General features: G+C 40.8%; 1 long non-coding RNA gene across 1 annotated transcript; it reads left to right on the top strand.

The window, feature by feature from the left end:
* The first annotated feature begins 5,158 nt into the window (after positions 1-5,158).
* LOC120039815 lies at positions 5,159-5,732 on the top strand. Its single transcript, XR_005475515.1, has 3 exons — positions 5,159-5,276; positions 5,464-5,573; positions 5,717-5,732. It is a non-coding gene; the product is annotated as an uncharacterized LOC120039815 (long non-coding RNA).
* Positions 5,733-6,347: the final 615 nt, after the last annotated feature.

Genomic DNA, 6,347 nt, shown 5'->3' on the forward strand with positions numbered 1-6,347 from the left:
GCTATGATGGTGGCTAAGATGGTAGCAGTAATGTAAAACTGATTTATAGCTAAAATATGCAAATTCTTCGAACAAAACATAGATTTATTGTGTAACATGTTATAGGACTGTCATCTGAGGGAGTTTTTTCTAGGTTATTTAGGTTGGTTCTAGGTTAGTTTGGTTAGCTTTGTGCATGCTACTTGCATGCTACCGTTGCTGTGAAAAATGTCTGTCTGTCTTTTGTATTTGGTGGTGAGCTAACATAAATATATGTGGTGTTTTCGCTGTAAAACATTTTAAAAATCTGAAATATTGGCTTTATTCACAAGATCTTTGTCTTTCATTAGCTATCCACCATATATTTCTCTGAAATGTTTTCTGATGTGTAATTAGTAGTTGATGTTGGTGTCTGTATTTTCTCTGGCTACTCCCGTGCGATTTCTGACTGTAGCTTTGATGGTAGCAGTAATGTAAAACTGATTTATAGCTAAAATATGCAATTTTTTTGAACAAAACATAGATTTATTGTGTAACATGTTATAGGACTGTCATCTGATGTAGTTTTTTCTAGGTTATTTAGGTTGGTTTTAGGTTAGTTAGGTTGGCTTGTGCATGCTACTTCATCCTACTTGTGCTGTGAAAAATGTCTGTCCTCTTTTTTATTTGGTGGTGAGCTAACATAAATATATGTGGTGTTTTCTCTGTAAAACATTTAAAAAATCGGACATGTTGGCTGGATTGACAAGATGTTTATCTTTCAAATGCTGTATTGGACTTGTTAATGTGTGAAAGTTAAATATTTAAAAAAAATAGATTTTGAATTTCGCGCCCTGCACTTGAGCTGGATGTTGTCAGAGGTGTACCGATATCGGGCTTGCAGCCCTAACAGGTTAAGAGAAACCGTACAATGTACAATTGGTTATGTTGAATTTTTTTATTCCCCCCCCCCAAAAGTTACAGATCCAGTTGCAGCATGTTCAGACAAATCCGTTAAGGCAGATTTCGGAGCTCTGCAAGATTTCTGTAATTTTCTGTGATTTTCCTAAATAACACACACTCATTCAACCCTTTGTAAATAAGTCAGTTCTTAATGTGAAAACTTAAAACACAATTTTCTATAAGAGCCTACCCCAAGGAGGATATGTGTTCACTTTCAGCTTCCTGTGTCAACCGGAAGTGCCTTAAAATGGTGTCATAGGGGCTGTTTCGAATAGTTAAAAAGATCAGATCTTTTCAAAACTTCATATGTGTGATTAGGCAACACTCATGAACTGTAAATCAGTCATTTCTCCCAACAGATGTCAAAGAAAAGCTCTCTCACACACACAGCAAGGACTTAGTGACATAGTGTGGGGCTTACAGACACAAAGAGCCTGCAATAGTTACCTTTGTTCGAACTATCAAAGAACCGTCAGACCTAGAGCTCTGATTCTTTAGAAACTTGTTCTAGAGCTCAAGTCGATAATGCATGGTGAGTAATGTGGCTCTAGAAGGTTCTCAGACCGAGAAACAGCCTCGTACATTTGCAATTACTTCAATTACTTTTGACCATCATGAAAATGACAACATTTAGAAAAGTCCCAGAGTCGTAAGACTAGGTGCATTGAAACCGCCTCGGCCCATAGAGATGGACCCTAACGTTTCTGTCCGATAACTCATTCAAGAACCCCGTAGCAACACACGGAAAATGTGGATTTTCAGCACCAATTAAGGTCGCTGCTCGGGCTCCAAAGGACCTATCAAGCCGAAACTTGGGATTCAGGGTCGCCTCAGCTAGGCCTAAACATAATGTCAGAACTGGACCCGCAGCTAGAACGTAAGTACGTGTTTAATGTTTTTATTATGGATTAAACTGAAGGCGCTGAAATATGTGATAGTTGTCTTCTAAACGAGTTGGACAAAGTGGTTTTGGTGTCAGTTTGTATCAGTTTGGTGTCGGAATGATATCTAATTGACTGATGGATGGTGACTTGCTTGGTGACTTGTCTATTTGCAATATGTTTAAACAGTGATAGACCATCACCAAATTGACATTTTGAAATCAACACCAACGAGCGATGGAGAGGAACCACTATCACTGTACATCCCGAGTTCATCGGGCCAGTCAATTTTGCATTTCTGCAGTATTTTTGAGCATGTCAAATTCGTGATGGTAAATGCCCATTGAAAACATACTGCAAATGGACAGCCGTGCACCTGGTGATTGGAATGGGTTACCTGGAGCACATTTTTAAAATTGTTTTTAATGCCTTTAAGGGGGAGCAAGTGGTCTACGGTTGGGTAGGGAGCACCCCCCACCCGTGCCCATCCCTGGTCATTTTGGACAACAGAGTCCCACTTCTCCCTCATCATACATGACAAATAGACCATCTAGGCTGATTCATGGCTTAACATAGTGCTATATATCATTTGGGCAGTATAATTGCCATTTGGACATGGTTCATTGACATTTTGGGTTTGGAAATGGACTTCCTATGATCGTACATGGCAAATGGACATAACATCCTGATTGGGCACTTTCAACACTTTCATATTGCATTTGGACACTTCTTATGGCATTTGGCAATGGTTCACTGACTTTTGACTTCAACTTTTGACTTCCTATGAAATCATATTGCAAATGGACAAAACATATGCCTTATGGACAAGTAAAAAAATAAAATAATATGACAATAAATTATGACAAAAGTATGTTCATACAGATCTTATACATGTATTATTGACAGTTTTTTTTAAGAATTTCGAAAAACGGTCCAGAAAGCACTTTTTTAGGGGGTGATAAGTTTTAGATTTTTTTTTCAAATTTTCAAAATTTGACTCTTGGGTCTTGACTTGATGTGCATTTGCAATATGAACATTTACGGTGGAGCGCGCTCGCCATCTATGGGATTTTTGCTGTGTGACACTTGGCATTTGCGATATGTTTTGAATGAAACGGCGTCCAATTGAGTGGTATTTTACATCGTGTTCATGTTTCAATAAGATCCCATTCATTTTTGTCCATTTCAGGGGGGTGTTCCCTTACATTTCTTAGACACTTCAGAACTTCCTTTTGATATTTTTGGGGACTTTCTGTTGTTCCATGTAGTGAATCTGTTATTCAATGTGTTTCTATTGGCTAATAGCAGTAATGACTATCTGTTGTTTCATGGAGTGAAAATTTTATTCAATGCATTTCTATTGGCTAATAGCAAAAATGCCAAATTCAATGTTTCATCCATAGGGGTGGGGTTTCCACGTCACCACATTCAAACACGAACACGAAGCACAATTAGAATACAAATGGGGAATTTATTAGGGAGATTTGAACACTGTGGGAAAAGGGGGGAATTCCGCAACCAGGTCACAGTCCACAATCCGTTCTCGTTGTCCGTTCCGTTCTCCTGGTGTCCTAAAACTCGGGTCCTCAGCCAAACCGGTTCCATATACAGTGGAGGTAATCAGACAGTCCATGTAACAACTGTTAATCACATAGATAATTCTCTCTTTGCTAACACTCTCCATAACAGTCCTCCCTCCGTTTGTGCAGCCTGCGTCCTCTTTTATCCACAAGCACTCACTGGCTTAACAATGACCCACAGGCTTGCCTCGTTAGGGCAGGAAGTCCATATAAGGCTCGGGGGTAGAACCAGCAAGATATCTCCCTTCAATCACCACTCCCCTCACCCTTCCCTTCCATGTTATTTAGACGTGTTATTCACTGTGCATTTATTCCCTGTATCACTATTTTAAATGTTGTATCTTTAACTCTGCATTGCTGGAAAAGGATCCGTAAGTCAGCATTTCACTATTAGCGAATCACGTATCAGGGAAGACCCAGATGCAAACAATGTCGAAGTAACAACAGTTTATTACTAGAACAGGAGGGAAAACGACAGGTCAAGGACATGCAGAGGTCAGTAATCCTGATCAGAGTCCAAAATGTACAGAACGGCAGGCAGTCTTGGGGTCAGGGCAGGCAGAGGTCAATAATCCAGGGTGGTGTGACAAGGTACAGAAATGGCAAGCAGGCAGGCTCAGGGTCAGGGTCAGGTGCAGGATTAAAATACGTTCCACAACTAATTTTAGGTGCCTGAACTCTGCAATATGTTTAAGCCAATATTCTGTAAGAGATTCTGGAAGTCAAGCAGTAGAATATGTGAGGTGCTGGAACTCAGTTCTGGTGTTCTGTACCTTGTCAAGTTGTGTATTTCCCTCAGTGATTCAAACAGCAAATGGACACACATATAGACACCAAATTAAATGCTGATAAAGAGTAAATTCTTCTGGTAATAATTTGTGCTTCAGTGTCTTGTCAGTGGTGGAAGAGATACTCTGGAGCAGCTGCAGTGTGTCTGGGGCTGCTGTGTGTTCTCCTACTGGCTGGGATCACAGGCCTGTTACTCTACCGTGAGTTTGATTTGTTCTCACTCAAACATTCTTCATCATCAGTGGTGTAATAACCAGGGATCAATTACATTTACATTCCAGTCAATTCAATTCAGAATGTACACCAAATTCCAATTCCACATTTTCCTAATTGAAAAGCATTGAAGAGAATTTGAATTCAATTAGAATTCCAGTGTACTTCCTGAATTGACTGAATTTGAAATGCAACTGACCCCAACCCTGGTCATGTCTGATCAACATTTCCACTGTTGCCTTGTTCATTGATCGTATTATTTCACAGAGAGAAACCAGTTGACCTGTTCCAACACCTTGACCAAAGAGAGGGACCAGCTACAGACCAGCGGAAACAACCTGACTGAAGAGAGAGACCAGCTACAGACTAGCAACAACACGCTGACCAAAGAGAGAGACCAGCTACAGACCAGCGACAACACCCTGACCAAAGAGAGAGACCAGCTAAAGACCAGTTACAACACCCTGACCAAAGAGAGAGACCAGCTACAGAAAGAGGTGGAACATCTGAAACAATCTTTAGTTGAGAAAGGTGAGTCAAATTGTCTCATGACTGTTCTGTTTGACAGTCTCTGTATCAGTTCACATGCCACTTAAAAACAGGCAATTCAAATTATATTGAATGCAAAATGTGAGAAACAAACTACGACTTCCAAACCGTCCATTAGTTAGTGCCCTGTCTTCCTTGAGTGTCTGATTGATACTTAATTCAATGTTGTATTAAAGAGACTAAAGCAGGAAATGTTCAACTTACAGTGTGTCCTCAAGGATGGAAGAAGCTTGGTAGCAGTTGTTACTACGTCTCTACTGAGTACAAATCCTGGGAGGAGAGCAGACAGGACTGCAGAGACAGAGGAGCAGACCTGGTGGTTATCAAGAGCCAAGAACAACAGGTGTGTGAGAGAGAGAGAGGGTGACAGAGAGAAAGAGTGAGTGAGTGAGTGAGTGAGAGAGAGAGAGAGAGAGTGAGAGAGAGAGAGAGAGAGAGAGAGAGAGAGAGAGAGAGAGAGAGAGAGAGAGAGAGAGAGAGAGAAGAGAAGACTATGTATTAACAATGTTGTCTCTCCCCCACAACTGCAGATATTTGTCAATTGGTTATGTGGAGTAAAGAAATATGTCTGGATTGGTCTGACTGACTCTGTTACTGAGGGGACCTGGAAATGGGTGGACGACACACCACTGACCACAACGTAAGATATTAACGAATTCTGTGTCACTATGATATCACTGTCTGAAGTAGAAGGTTCAGAGTGGACAGCCTGATTCTGTGTTGTTTCATCTACAGGTATTATAACAGCGGACAGTCTGATTCTGTGTGTTGTTTCTTCTACAGGTATTGGAACAGTGGACAGCCTGATTCTATGTGTTGTTTCTCCTACAGGTATTGGAACAGTGGACAGTCTGATTCTATGTGTTGTTTCTTCTACAGGTATTGGAACAGTGGACAGCCTGATTCTGTGTTGTTTCTTCTACAGGTATTGGAACAGTGGACAGTCTGATTCTGTGTTGTTTCTCCTACAGGTATTGGAACAGTGGACAGTCTGATTCTATGTGTTGTTTCTCCTACAGGTATTGGAACAGTGGACAGTCTGATTCTATGTGTTGTTTCTCCTACAGGTATTGGAACAGTGGACAGCCTGATTCTATGTGTTGTTTCTTCTACAGGTATTGGAACAGTGGACAGTCTGATTCTATGTGTTGTTACTCCTACAGGTATTGGAACAGTGGACAGCCTGATTCTATGTGTTGTTACTCCTACAGGTATTGGAACAGTGGACAGCCTGATTCTCTGTGTTGTTACTCCTACAGGTATTGGAACAGTGGACAGCCTGATTCTATGTGTTGTTTCTCCTACAGGTATTGGAACAGTGGACAGCCTGATTCTCTGTGTTGTTTCATCTACAGGTATTGGAACAGTGGACAGTCTGATTCTATGTGTTGTTACTCCTACAGGTATTGGAACA

This window comes from Salvelinus namaycush, unplaced genomic scaffold (assembly GCF_016432855.1).
Source record: "Salvelinus namaycush isolate Seneca unplaced genomic scaffold, SaNama_1.0 Scaffold302, whole genome shotgun sequence".
Lineage (NCBI taxonomy): Eukaryota > Metazoa > Chordata > Actinopteri > Salmoniformes > Salmonidae > Salvelinus > Salvelinus namaycush.